The sequence below is a fragment of the Aegilops tauschii genome, chromosome 5 (assembly GCF_002575655.3).
Source record: "Aegilops tauschii subsp. strangulata cultivar AL8/78 chromosome 5, Aet v6.0, whole genome shotgun sequence".
NCBI classification, from domain to species: Eukaryota; Viridiplantae; Streptophyta; class Magnoliopsida; order Poales; family Poaceae; genus Aegilops; species Aegilops tauschii.
Genome location: NC_053039.3, coordinates 561405015 through 561420252, shown reverse-complemented (window position 1 = coordinate 561420252; position 15238 = coordinate 561405015).

Sequence of the window (15238 nt, the reverse complement as noted above, 5' to 3'; positions counted from 1 at the left end):
AGTTCCTACTAGGAGCAAGAGACAGAGGATTGCAAAGTCCTTTGGTGATGATTTTCTTGTGTATCTCATAGATGACACTCCCAGTTCTATTTCAGAGGCCTATGCATCTGAAGATGCTGACTACTAGAAGGAAGCGGTTCGTAGCGAGATGGATTCCATCTTGGCAAATGAAACTTGGGAGATAACTGATCGTCCTTATGGGTGCAAACCTATAGGATGCAAATGGGTATTCAAGAAGAAGCTTAGGCCTGATGATACTATTGAAAAGTACAAGGCTCGGCTCGTGGCTAAGGGTTATACCCAAAAGGAAGGTGAAGACTTCTTTGATACTTACTCACCTGTGGCTCGACTGACCACTATTCGAGTTCCACTTTCACTAGCTACCTCACATGGTCTTCTCGTTCATCAAATGGATGTTAAGACTGCTTTCCTAAATGGAGAGTTGGACGAGGAAATTTATATGGAACAACCAGATGGGTTTGTACTAGATGGTCAGGAAGGAAAAGTGTGCGAGTTGCTGAAGTCTTTGTATGGATTCAAGCAAGCACCCAAACAGTGGCATGAGAAGTTTGAAAGAACTTTAACCGCTGCAAGCTTCATTGTAAACGAAGCTGATAAATGTGTGTACTATCGCCATGGTGGGGGCGAAGGAGTTATTCTTTGCTTGTATGTTGATGACATATTGATTTTCGAAACAAATCTGAATGTTATTAAGGAGGTCAAGGATTTCCTATTCGTTGCTTTGAGATGAAGGATTTAGGAGTGGCTGATGTCATTTTGAACATCAAGTTGTTGAGAGACGATGATGGTGGGATTACATTGCTTCAATCTCACTATGTGGAAAAGATCTTGAGTCGCTTTGGCTATAGTGACTACAAGCCCTCTCCAACACCATATGATGCGAGTGTGTTACTTCGAAAGAACCGAAGAATTGCTAGAGATCAATTGAAATATTCTCAGATTATTGGCTCGCTTATGTACTTAGCCAGTGCTACAAGACCCGACATCTCTTTTGTTGTTAGCAAACTGAGTTGGTTTGTCTCAAAACCAGGAGATGTGCATTGGAAAGCTCTAGAGAGAGTTTTGCGTCATTTGAAAGGCACTGCGAATTATGGAATTCACTACACTAGGCACCCAAAGGTGCTTGAAGGGTATTTTGACTCAAACTGGATCTCAGATGCTGATGAGATAAAGGCCACGAGCGGTTATGTATTCACTCATGGAGGTGGCACTGTTTCTTGGAAGCCTTGCAAGCAGACCATCTTAACAAGGTCAACAATGGAAGCAGAACTCACAGCACTAGATACAGCTACGGTCGAAGCAGATTGGCTTCGCCGGCTCTTGAATGACTTGCCGGTTGTTGAGAAACCTGTACCGGGTATCCTTATGAACTGCGACAATCAAACTGTGATCACGAAAGTGAGCAGCTCAAAGGATAACATGAAGTCATCAAGACACGTTCAGAGAAGGTTAAAGTCTGTCAGGAAAATGAGAAACTCCGGAGTTATTGCATTGGATTATATCCAAACGTCTAAAAATCTGGCAGATCCTTTTACTAAGGGTCTATCATGTAATGTGATAGATAATGCATCGAGGGAGATGGGTATGAGACCCACAATATGAGTTGTTCACAATGGTAACCTATTCTTTGTGATCGGAGATCCTGTGAATTAGATGTGGAAGACAAGCTGTTGATCAACTGAGAGGAGAGTATCCTTACTATTAACAATACCACTCCATGAAGATGCAATACTCTCCTAAAACTGTATGGCAGGTTGATGTATATCTTAATGTGTTCTAAGTGGCTCATTTAAGCAGAGATGTTGTCCTGCAGAACATCTTTTGAAGAACACACCTATATGAGTCTGATTGTTAAACGTCGCAATCTATGAGAGTAGGGTTCTCTCTAGTAAACTCATGAAAGGTCTCGGAGTATGACGCATAAGCTCCACCCGCGGGGAAGACCCACGGTAGCCACGTATCGGTCAAGGCTTTATGTGAAGCTAGATTCGCAGAAAACTTGCAGTTCAAGGCTCAGTCCACTGTTCAAGTTGCTTACTAGTGTAGCATAGAGTTCTAGGTGGAAGTTCAACTTAACAGTCTCCACTGCAGTACCGGTATATAAAACAGTGTTTTGGAACTAAAGGCAAATTCTATGTGTCTCTAGGATCTGGTGGGGGATTGCTGGAATTTTATCTATTTATGGGCCTAGCCCAATAACAATTTCAGAAATTCCTAATAAATCCTAGAGGCCCACTTAGCCCATTCGTGCAAGGCAAGGGACACTACTAAAGTTTAGTCCCACATTGCTAGTTTAGAGGGAGTTGGACCTCTTTATAAGGGAGGTTCTTTCCCCACTTGTATGAGCATGAGAACAAGAGGGACATCCACGCGCGCTCCTCCTCCGCCGCCCGCCTCGCCACGCCTCGTCACGACGCGCCGCGGGTTGCGGGAATGAGCTGCTACGTTCTTCCCCATCCCGGCTTGCGGCGTGCACCGCAGGTCGGGACAGTAGGCCTCCGAAACCGCACCTCTTTGAGTCCTGTACGGGAGAAGGGTGATAAGGTTTTTGGGGAGCGCTCCGCGCGACTACTGACTTCTTCATCACGGACTCCGACGACTACTTCCCCGACGACGACTTCTTCCCCGACGCCGACAACCTCATCAACGACATGGCTGGAGAGGATGTCGACCCCAAGTCCAGTGTTTCTGCTGCTGCTGTCCCGTACGTGTTCTTCCTCTTTCTATTAGAGGTTCTGCTACAGTTTCTTGTTCTAGTGTTTGCCCTAGATATGCTAGACTCTGCTTCATATATGATACTTGTCCTACTGTCTGCTATAGATAAACTTGGTTACAGTTCCTATATGCAGATGTTATTTACCTTCTCTCTGTCAGATCGCATGACTAGTTTTGTCTCTGCTATATTAGTCATGCTTTATCTAGTATTTCTATTAATAAAATCATATGGTAAATTGCTCATATTTCCAACATCCTATAGTTCATAATTTGCTGTATTAAAACATCTTTCATAATTTGCTATATCAACAACTTTATTTTGTTCCCACCTAAAGAAATGCATTTTTATATTCGTCATACTTCTAAATAAAAGTTCTGTGCCTGCAAATGCAATAAGCACAATGTCTATTTTGGAAGAGTTATGAAATATTTGTAAGGCATGGTCTGCACTATGCAAAACTTAAAACTTAGGAAAGCGAGCTTCCCGTGCTTTTTTTAGAAAAGGAGATTAACCCCCGGCCTCTGCATCATTCGATGCACACAACCATTTTATTAAGAAAAGAGGTCCAAAAGTCTCCTCAAGTGGTCTCAAAAGATCATGAAGAAACAAATGCCACACGCGGCCAAAAATAAAAAAAGGCACAACTGGCTATAATAGATCAAGATGTCTACACACCTAGCCTATTACTGGACCGCCATCCATATCGGTTGTATGTATCCCGTGCAACCGTTTCCCATCGGTTGCACCCAAATAGCCATGTGCGCCCTGTGGTCTGTATGGCTCAGCAAGGACCACGTATGGATCCATGTAGACGCTCCAAAGATGACCTGCAAAAAATTAGTAATGTTTTGTCTGTTAAAGGCAACATCATTCCGACAATTCCATATCGCCCAAAGCAACGCACATACTCCGACTCTGATTTGTGCAGTTGTCTGAGGTGCCACCCCATTCAGCCAGTCATGAAAAAACTGTGATATTGAAGTTGGCGGAGTGATGTTAAAAGCAACATGAATAGTTCTCCAAAGTAATCTAGCAATCAAACATTTAATAAGTAGATGTTCAATTGTTTCATTCTGGTCACAAAAGCAACATCGTTGACTCCCTTCCCAATTGCGGCTAGACTATCTTTGGTTAAGATTACACCTTTATGAACAAATCACATAAACACTTTTATTTTCAACGGCACCTTAATTTTCCAAATATGGCCCGACCTTGGGATGTCTCCGGTATTGATTAAATCCATATACATTGATTTAACCGTGAAAACACCTGACCCCGTTAACTTCCAACTTATCGTGTCATTGGCATCCGAAAGATTAATCTCCATTAACCTACGCACAAGATGCAACCATGTATCCCAGCGTGGACCCACAAGTGCCCGTCGAAATTGAATATTAAGTGGAATGGACTGCAACACAGACGCAACAGAAACTTCTTTCCGTTGTGCAATGTGATATAAAACTGGATACTGTAACGCTAATGGAGTGCCCCCTAACCAGGTATCCTCCCAGAATCGAGTTCGTTGCCCATTCCCCACTTTAAATGTCACTCTGTTAAAGTAAGCTTCCCGTGCTTACTCCAGAGCAAAAGACATTGCACGAATCATACCACAACATAATGATATTAGGTTCCCGTGGCAAGCCGATGTACTTAACTCCCCCGAGATCGTCATTACGATGAAGAAATAATGGGCCAATATTCTCTTGTTGCTTATTCCTCGGTTGCGCATAAACTAATCAAGCGAAGCCACCGACATGCTTCATATTTTTATCCATATAAACGTCTTTGTAAATTACAATCGTGATTTTCGGACCATCAACGGAGTTTGTTGGCGGCTGCGAGTTGTCTGTGGCCAGGGACGGATTAAGCCCCCCCCCAATGATCGAATCGTCCCTCGATAGCGATCAGCTATTCCGTAATCTTTCTGCTTACGTACATGTAAGAAAACTGGTTCGCCCCCCCCCCCCCAAGAGGCCCTGTTAGTTACCGCGCGAAGCCACGTATCGATAGATGGATGCTAGTCTGTTCGTTTCCACGCCGATGCGATCTAGACTGATACGATACTACCTGCTAACCACTCCGATCAGATATCTCCATCGCGCCGCCATCAAGAAGCGGAAAAAAGGGAAAGGGGGCGTTGGGACAGGTAGGCGCTGTTGCGCCGATCCATGGCCACGCTGCCGGTTGCCGGCAGCCCGAACACACGGCAGTTGAGCGGCAACAACTCAAGGGGGAAAGGTAATTTATGTTTACATCGGATTAGTTCATGCCTTGAATAAAAACTATAAAAGTATAATCTTTCAAACATTTTTGTGACGCCTCCGATTTGACCGTACACTAATCATGCACGCAAATGTGTACGATCACGATCAGGGACTCACGGGAAGATATCACAACACAACTCTACAACATAAATAAGTCATACAAGCATTATAATACAAGCCAGGGGCCTCGAGGGCTCGAATACAAGTGCTCGATCATAGACGAGTCAGCGGAAGCAACAATATCTGAGTACAGACATAAGTTAAACAAGTATGCCTTAAGAAGGCTAGCACAAACTGGGATACAGATCGAACGAGGCGCGGGCCTCCTGCCTGGGATCCTCCTAACTACTCCTGGTCGTCGTCAGCGGCCTGCACGTAGTAGTAGGCACCTCCAGTGTCGTAGGTGTCGTCGTCGACGGTGGCGTCTGGCTCCTGAACTCCGGCATCTGGTTGCGACAACCGGATAGAAAGGGAAAAGGGGGGAAAGAGGGAGAGAAGCAACCGTGAGTACTCATCCAAAGTACTCGCAAGCAAGGAGCTATACTACATATGCATGGGTATATGTGTAAAGGGGCATATTAGTGGACTGAACTGCAGAATGCCAGAATAAGAGGGGGATAGCTAGTCCTGTCGAAGACTACGCTTCTGGACATCTCCATCTTGCAGCATGTAGAAGAGAGTAGATTGAAGTCCTCCAAGTAGCATCGCATAGCATAATCCTACCCGGCGATCCCCTCCTCGTCGCCCTGTTAGAGAGCGATCACCGGGTTGTATCTGGCACTTGGAAGGGTGTATTTTATTCAGTATCCAGTTCTAGTTGTCATAAGCTCAAGGTACAGCTCCGGGTCGTCCTTTTACCGAGGGACACGACTATTCGAATAGATAAACTTCCCTGCAGGGGTGCACCACATAACCCAACACGCTCGATCCCATTTGGCCGGACACACTTTTCTGGGTCATGCCCGGCCTCGTAAGATCAACACGTCGCAGCCCCACCTAGGCTCAACAGAGAGGTCAGCACGCCGGTCTAAATCTATGCGCGCAGGGGTCTGGGCCCATCGCCCTATGCACACCTGCACGTTGCGTACGCGGCCGGAAGTAGACCTAGCCCCCTTAATACAAGCGCGAGCTTACGGTCCAATGCGGCGCGCGCCACTCAGTCGCTGACGTCAAAAGAGCTTCGGCTGATACCACGACGTCGGGATACCCATAACTACTCCCACGTAGATGGTTAGTGCGTATAGACCAAATGGCCAGACTCAGATCAAATACCAAGATCTCGTTAAGCGTGTTAAGTAACCGCGAACGCCGACCAGGGACAGGCCCACCTCTCACCTAGGCGGTCTCAACCTGCCCTGTCGCTCTGCCACAAAGATCCACTCGCGGGTACTCCTACGAGCCGACCCGACTTAAATCGTCACATGTGTCATGTATATAGTATATAAGTATATACCCGTGATCACCGCCCAGGTGATCACGGCCCGATAGTAAAGCACAGCAGACGGACAAGAATGTAGGGCCACTGATGGAAATCTAGCATCCTAGACTAAGCATGTAGGATTGCAGGTAAAGGTAACAACAGTAGTTACAAGGATAGGCTATGCATCAGGATAGGTTATCGAAAAGCAGTAACATGCTACACTACTCTAATGCAAGCAGTATAGAGAAGTATAGGCGATATCTGGTGATCAAGGGGGGGGCTTGCCTGGTTGCTCTGGCAAGTAGGAGGGGTCGTCGACTCCGTAGTCGAATTGGGCAGCAGCAGTGTCGGTCTCGTAGTCTACCGGAGAGAAGAGGGGGAAGACACAGTAACTACAATGCAAACATAAGCATGACGATGCGCGACATGACAATGAGCGGTGCTAGGTGTGTCCTAACGCGACAGTAGGTGGTACCGGTGAAGGGGTGGGAACATCCGGGAGATATTCCCGATGTTTCGCGTTATCGGACAGACGGACCGGAGGGGGAAAGTTGCTAGTTTGATAGTTTAGGGAGGTGTGGTGGACGAACGGACTGCGTATTTGGATTCGTCTCGTCGTTCTGAGCAACTTTCATATAGAAAACATTTTCATCCGAGTTACGGTTTAAAAGATATGAATTTTCAAAGTTTATTTGAATTTCTGGAATTATTTATACTAAGCAAAATGAATTATGACGTCAGCATGAGGCAATGCTGACGTCAGCAGGTCAACAGGTCGGCTGACCAGTCAAACCAGACAGGTGGGTCCAGTGGGACCCACATGTCAGCCTCTGTTAGTCTAATACTGATTTAAACTAAACTAACAGTGTAATTAGAGGGGTGGGCCCCATATGTCAGTGAGTGTTTAGTTAAACTAATTATTTTTATTTATAAAACATTTTCTTTTTCTTTTCTTTTTTTATATTTTTGCGGCGGGGCCCACATGTCAGTGACTGGGCCTGCCCAGTCAGCACGTTGACCCAGTCAACGGGGCCCACGGGGCCCACTGGCAGGGGCACTGGGGTGGCCCCAGGCCAGCCACGTCGGCGGCCGGCGCCGGAGCGGCTCCGGCGAGCCAAACGCGGCGGCGCGGCTCGGGAGGGACGCGGGTTTCACGTACAGTGGGTCTGCGAGGGCGTGGCTGGGCGCGTTCGACGCGGCTCGGCGTCGCGCGTCCAATGGTGGTGGCCGGAGGGGCTGGAACGGCCGGGGGCGAGCGCTTCGAGCTCGCCGGCGGCGAGGTGCTTCGGGCTGGGGGCGGGTGCGGCGTTAGAGCGCGCGAGCGGCCGAACTAACTAGCTAGGCGGGTGCGGCACGACGCGGTCGAGCTAGCGGGCCTACGCCCGTGACCATTTGGTCACCGGAGACCCGCCGGCGGCGAGCTCCGCGGCGCGGCGTTCGGGCGCGCGTGGAAACAGCGGCTACGGAACGCGGGCGAGCTAACGGAGAGGGGGAGGAGAAGCGGGAGCTCACAGCGGAGCCGTAGGGAGTGGCAGTGAGCTCGGGGAGGGCGCGGGGTAGCCGGAATCGGCGACGATCGACGGCAACCCGAAGGTTGAAGACGAGCTCGGGGAGGTCGGTGCAGTTGCGCTCGGCTCGTTCCCGATGGCGTAGTCGACGTAGTCGACGGCGGGGAGGCGTTCGGGCACGTCGTCGGGGCAATCGGGGCACGGTGGCCGCGAGTTCGACGGTGAACGGCGGCGAGCGCGCTCGGGCAGAGGGGAACGAAGGGGAGAGGGAGGTGGATCTGGCGGGGGGAGGCGCAGAGGCCGAGGGACGAGCGGGGGCGAGTGGGAGAGAGGCCCGAGGAGGCGGGGGAGCTGGCGCCCTTATCCTCCCCGTCGCCGGCGAGGGGGTGCGGCGGGGACGGCCATTGTTCGACCCCGGTCGGGGGAACAGGGAAGGGGACGCGGGGGGGGGGGGGGGGGAGAGGTGGGCTGGGCCGGGGGGTCGGGGGTCGCGGCCCAGTTTGGGCCACGGGTCCAGTGGGGGGGGAGGGCCTTCTCCTTGTTTTTCTTTTTCTCTGTCTGTTCTGTTTTTTCTGTTTTCTTTTTATTTGTTTATTTTCTTTTCTGTTTTATTTCATTTAAAAGTATTTAGGTATTTTATAAAAATGTGTTTCCTCCACCATAATTACCAGTGTATTATTTGGCACCCACCGAACATTTTTGTTTGAGTTTTTGAAAACTTTTATTTTCCACTTTAATTATATTTGAAGTTTGAACTAGGAGTTTGAAAAGGAAGGTGATTCAAATGTGATCAAGCCCTGTTTGACAACATGATTAGCTTAATCACAGGGAGTTACTGTAGCATGATTCTCAGGGTGTTACAAATCTCCTCCACTACAAGAAATCTCGTCCCGAGATTTAGGAGGTAGAAGGGAACAGTGCGGGGTATTCTTCACGCAGACGATCCTCTCGTTCCCAAGTGGCCTCATCTTCAGAATGGTGCGACCACTGGACTTTGAGAAACTTGATCGCCTTCTCACGCGTGCGGCGTTCAGCTTGGTCGAGAATGCGGACCGGATGCTCCTTATAGGAGAGGTCTTGCTGCAATTCGAGCACTTCATGATCCACAGCTCGGATTGGATCCTTGAAGCAACGGCGGAGCTGTGACACATGGAACACATCGTGAACCTGAGAAAGGTTCGGCAGTAGCTCCAGTTGGTATGCCACTTTTCCACGCCTTTCGAGAATAGTGAATGGGCCAATATAGCGAGGAGCTAGTTTGCCCTTGATCCCGAAGCGGTGAGCACCCTTCATAGGTGTGACTCGAAGATAAGCCTTTTCGCCAGGTTGATAGACCATGTCTTTATGATGACGGTCATACTGACTCTTCTGACGTGATTGAGCAGTCTTGAGATTCTCGCGAATAATGCGGACTTGTTCTTCGGCATCTTGGATAATATCCGGACCGAAGAGTGGACGTTCCCCAGTTTCTGACCAGTTCAGAGGGGTTCGGCACTTTCGTCCATATAACACTTCGAAGGGGGCCATCTTCAGACTAGCTTGATAGCTATTATTATAAGAGAACTCAGCATACGGGAGAGATTCCTCCCATTTCTTGCCGAAGGAAATAACACAAGCTCGAAGCATGTCTTCGAGAACTTGATTGACGCGTTCAACTTGTCCTTGCGATTGAGGATGAAACGCAGTACTGAATGACAGATCAGTTCCCATTGCTTCTTGGAAACTTGCCCAGAATCTTGAAGTGAATAAGCTACCACGGTCTGAACTGATAACCAATGGAATACCGTGGAGTGAAACAATCCTGGACATATAGAGCGTTGCCAACTGGCTAGCAGTGATCGTTTCTTTGACCGCCAGGAAATGTGCAACTTTGGAAAGCCGGTCAATGACGACAAGAATAGCATCATTACCTTTCTGTGATTTGGGAAATCCAGTGACGAAGTCCATCTCAACATGGTCCCATTTCCATTCAGGAATAGAGATAGGTTGCAGAGTTCCAGCAGGCCTTTGATGTTCTGCTTTGATACGACGGCAAACGTCACACTCAGCAACATAACGAGCAATGTCTTGCTTCATATTAGTCCACCAGAATCTCTGACGGATATCTTGGTACATCTTTGTACTACCAGGATGGATACATAGAGGCGTATCATGAGCTTCTTTCATAACTTCCTGTGTCATATCCAGGTTTTTCTCTGCACATGGCACCACTAGGCGGCCCTTGAAGTATAGGGTGCCATCTTCAGCAATGGTGAAGAATGAGGGCTTTCCTTCTGCGAGGTAGCGCTTAATCTTGTGGGCTTCAGAGTCATACTTCTGTAGCCTTTTGATGTTGTCCTCGAGATCTGGTTTAGCAACTAGGGTATTGAGGGAACCCTGGGCAACAACGTGGAGGTTCACCTTGCCAAATTCCTTAGGAGGGGGAGCGAGTGCACCCGGAGGAACAATATGGAGGTTCAGCTTCCTGAATTCTTCAACAAGCGAGGGCTGAACTTTATGAACCTGGAGGTGGTTGCAGTAAGACTTGCGGCTCAAGGCATCAGCCATTACATTAGCCTTGCCTGGCGTATAGGAAATACCCAATTCAAAGTCTGCAACAAGCTCCATCCATCTCTGCTGACGGAGGTTCAGATCTGGTTGAGTAAACAGATACTTCAGACTTTGGTGGTCAGTGAAGATCTCGCAACGATTACCGAGAAGGTAATGTCGCCACTGCTTCAGCGCATGAATGACGGCAGCAAGTTCGAGGTCGTGAACTGGGTAGTTCTCTTCGTGAGGGCGCAATTGTCGAGAGGCATAAGCAATCACTTTGCGGTCTTGCATTAGGACACAGCCTAATCCTTGACGGGAAGCGTCGCAGTAAATGACGAAGTCCTTCTTAGTATCAGGTGGAGCTAGAACTGGGGCAGAAGTCAACTTGTCTTTGAGTGCCTGGAAACTTTCCTGACATTTGTCTGTCCATTGGAACTTGACGCCCTTATGTAACAGGTTAGTCAGAGGCCTGGCGATCTTGGAGAAGTTCTTGACAAATCGACGGCAATAGCTGGCGAGACCGAGAAAACTTCTGACTTGCTTAACGTTCTTGGGAGGAGTCCAATCAAGAATAGCCTGAACTCGTTCAGGGTTGACGGCAATACCATCCTTAGAGATGACATGCCCCAGATAGGTTACTTCCGGTAGCCAGAATTCACATTTGGAGAACTTGGCATATAGTTGATGTTCTCGTAGCTTTTCCAGCACAAGTCGAAGATGTTCAGCATGTTCTTCTTCGTTCTTGGAAAATATCAGGATATCATCCAGATAAACCACGACGAACTTGTCGAGGTAATCCATGAAGATGTAGTTCATTAGACGAGAGAAGGTGGCTGGAGCATTGGTTAAACCGAAAGACATGACGGTGTACTCGTATGAACCATAGCGAGTCACGAAGGCGGTCTTTGGGATATCCTCTTCGCGAACACGGATCTGGTGGTAGCCCAACCTCAAGTCGAGCTTAGAGAACACTGACGAACCTGCCAGTTGATCATACAGATCATTGATCCGAGGAAGAGGGTATTTATTCTGAATGGTAGCTTGGTTTATAGGACGGTAGTCTTGAACTAACCGGTTTGTCCCATCCTTCTTCTTGACAAAGAGAGAAGGTGCTCCCCAAGGAGAGCAACTTGGGCGAATGAATCCTTTGCGAAGAGATTTGTCGATTTCCTCCTTAAGCTCAAGGAGTTCATGCGGCGGCATTTTGTAGGGTCGCTTGGCTATAGGAGTGGTGCCTGGTTTCAAGTCGATGATGAATTCGACAGCTCTAGCAGGGGGAATCCCCGGAAGTTCTTCAGGGAAGACGTCGAGGAATTCACGCACGACGGGAATGTTTTCAATGCCCTCGAGTGGTGCAGCGTTCAATGCATTCAAGGCATAGAGCCTTGCCTCGGCATTTTGCACCAGATTAGCTTGGTAAGCAACTATTTCATCTGAAGGGTGTAGCAGATGGACGGTTTTAGTGGCGCAAACTATAGAAGCAGTATGCGCTTTCAGCCAATCCATACCCAAAATGAGGTCGATGTTAGACGACTTCAGGATAATGGGAGAGGCATAGAATTCCAGCCCTTCGATTTCCACGGGGACATCGATGCCAACCAAGGAGGTTTGACACTGTCCCACGGGGGTTTTGACCAATACAGAGGTGTTCATCTCCTCACATTTAACGTCGTGCTTGTATGCAAAATCTTCTGACATGAATGAATGCGATGCACCTGTATCAAATAAAACGGATGCTGGTACTGAATTTACGAGGAGTGTACCCATCACAGTAGCAGGCTGGTCTTGAGCTTCGTTGAGATCAACGTGGTTGGCATGAGCACGACCATAAGGCTTAGCATTGTTGCTGCGGGGCTGGTTGTTACCACGGCCCGTTGCTGGAAGGGCAAGTTGATTCTGATTCTGATGGCAGTCCCTGGCACGGTGACCTGGTTGTCCACACTTGTAGCACAGACCATTATTGGGAGTGGGAACAGGAGCTTGGGATGGTGGAGCTGGAAGTCTTGACTGCTTAGATGGTGGTGGAGGCAGACGAGGTGCAGCATAGGTCTGCCTTGGGGCAGATGCATTTGGACGGTACATGCTGTTCGGGATCCATATCTTACGCTTCTGTGCGGGCGAACCCGAAGATGAGCCCGTGTCACGGTTGCGCCTGTGAGAGCTCTGGTATTCCTGCAGACCAGTTTCGACATTGATGGCCTTGTTCACCAAGGTGGCGAAATCAGCAAAGTCATGCACTAGAAGTGCGAGCTTGATGTCAGCTTGAAGGCCATCACGGAACTTCTCCTGTCTGCGTGCATCAGTTGCAATGTCTTCTTCAGCATAGCGGGACAAGTCAAGAAACTCCCGCTGATAAGCTTCGACAGATTTGTTGCCTTGGGTGAGGTCGCGGAACTCACGCTTCTTCCGGTCCATGACTCCTTGAGGAATGAAGCGGGCACGGAAAGCAGCTTGGAAGTCTGGCCAGGTGATGATTGTTCCAGCTGGCAGAGTACGCCTGTGGCTGTCCCACCATTGAGCTGCGGGTCCCTTTAGAAAGAAGGAAGCAAAGTTGACATAGCTGGCAGGGGCTACATCAGCAGACTCCAACTCATAGGTGATGTCACGGAGCCAGTCATCAGCATCCAGAGGCTGAGTTGAGCTGCGGTAGATGGTTGGGTTGAGGCGTATGAAATCTTGAAGAGTCACTTGGGCTGGCTGCTGGTTCATATTGGGGCGAGGAAACTGAGCCATCATATTTTCCATGAATTGGCGGTTCAGTTCAAACTGTTGGATCATACCAGCCATGTACTCAGGTGGTGGTGGGGCATTGCCACCACGACCACGACCACCTGGTCTAACCATCCTGCTAATATATAACAGGGGTGGTTCAGCATTGAGAAATATTTACAAAGACAAGAATCATTCATGATGAAACATGCATAACGAAAGGAGCACGATAGCTACTGCATAGTAGTCTGCATAACTTACAAAAGGGGTCATGCATAGAGTTCAGTACATAGAGTTCAGTACATGGACTAAAACATCATAGGCGGCACACAGGCTCGCGGCGACTGCAACTAATACTACAAGCAAGCCTACATCAGTCCCAAGAGGTACTGTGGAGGTAATCGTAGCCCGACAGCTGGTAGTGAGGCAACGGATAATCCTCCACGTCAGCAGACTGGGGGCCGCGGATACTCAGGTGTAGAGCCCGATGCTCAGGTGGCAGAAGAGGACCAAGTGCGGGAGAGTAGCCTCCCACCTCTGGCCAACCAACACCGTGGGGCATCACGGTCCTGGCTGGGTAGATCGCCGTACGCGGTACCTGTCCAGACCGGACAAAGGGGTGCAGCAGCGTCAGAGCACGGTAAAGGTGCTGACGGGTGGTGTACATCTCGTGGCGAAGAGCTCGGTTAGCTCGATCCAGCCCATCAGCATGCAGAACCAGGTGCTGATGGTAGAAGGGCTCTCGGGTGACAGTGGAGTAGGCAGCAGTATAGTATCCCTCCGCACCAACATCAGAGGCGATAGCAATGTGCCTGAAAGGGGAGGTGTCCAACTCCCGATACTCTCCACGAAGACGTGTCAGAGCAGCATAGGCAGCATCGTGGACAGCCATATCGATGGTCACGCCAACACCATGTGCGGTGTGCAGCACAGTAGTGGAGTCATACTCCCGAGAGTAGAGGTGGACGATGGCACGGTACTGCTCCTGGTTAAAGTCCTGGTACTCCTCGTAGACGGTGTACTCAGGGTGCCAGCGATAACCCAGATAGGTCATCATCTCAGCTAGCACCGCAGGTGATCCCGAGGCACCAATGGCCATCGTGTGGCGAACGACCTGCCTCGTGGGTTCCATCTGAAAGCAAAGACGTTACAAAGGAGTCAAATGACAGTGTGTGAATTGTTCAAAATACTATCCTGAGAAACAATTATGGCTTATCCATCTTTGGGGTGAACGCGGTCACGGGATCCTAGTGTTAGAGTTAGTAAATTCGTTTAACCCGAGTAGAAGAGAGTTCAGAGTCCCAGATTAAGGTCGAGGAGTAAAAGATCCTAGTACTACCCAATGGCGACGTGGGCCCATAACCCACAGGTCCCAGGATCGAAACCTGGCTCTGATACCAACTTGTGACGCCCCCGATTTGACCGTACACTAATCATGCACGCAAATGTGTACGATCACGATCAGGGACTCACGGGAAGATATCACAACACAACTCTACAACATAAATAAGTCATACAAGCATTATAATACAAGCCAGGGGCCTTGAGGGCTCGAATACAAGTGCTCGATCATAGACGAGTCAGCGGAAGCAACAATATCTGAGTACAGACATAAGTTAAACAAGTATGCCTTAAGAAGGCTAGCACAAACTGGGATATAGATCGAACGAGGCGCAGGCCTCCTGCCTGGGATCCTCCTAACTACTCCTGGTCGTCGTCAGCGGCCTGCACGTAGTAGTAGGCACATCCAGTGTCGTAGGTGTCGTCGTCGACGGTGGCGTCTGGCTCCTGAACTCCGGCATCTGGTTGCGACAACCGGATAGAAAGGAAAAAGGGGGAAAAGAGGGAGAGAAGCAACCGTGAGTACTCATCCAAAGTACTCGCAAGCAAGGAGCTATACTACATATGCATGGGTATATGTGTAAAGGGGCATATCAGTGGACTGAACTGCAGAATGCCAGAATAAGAGGGGGATAGCTAGTCCTGTCGAAGACTACGCTTCTGGACATCTCCATCTTGCAGCATGTAGAAGAGAGTAGATTGAAGTCCTCCAAGTAGCATCGCATAG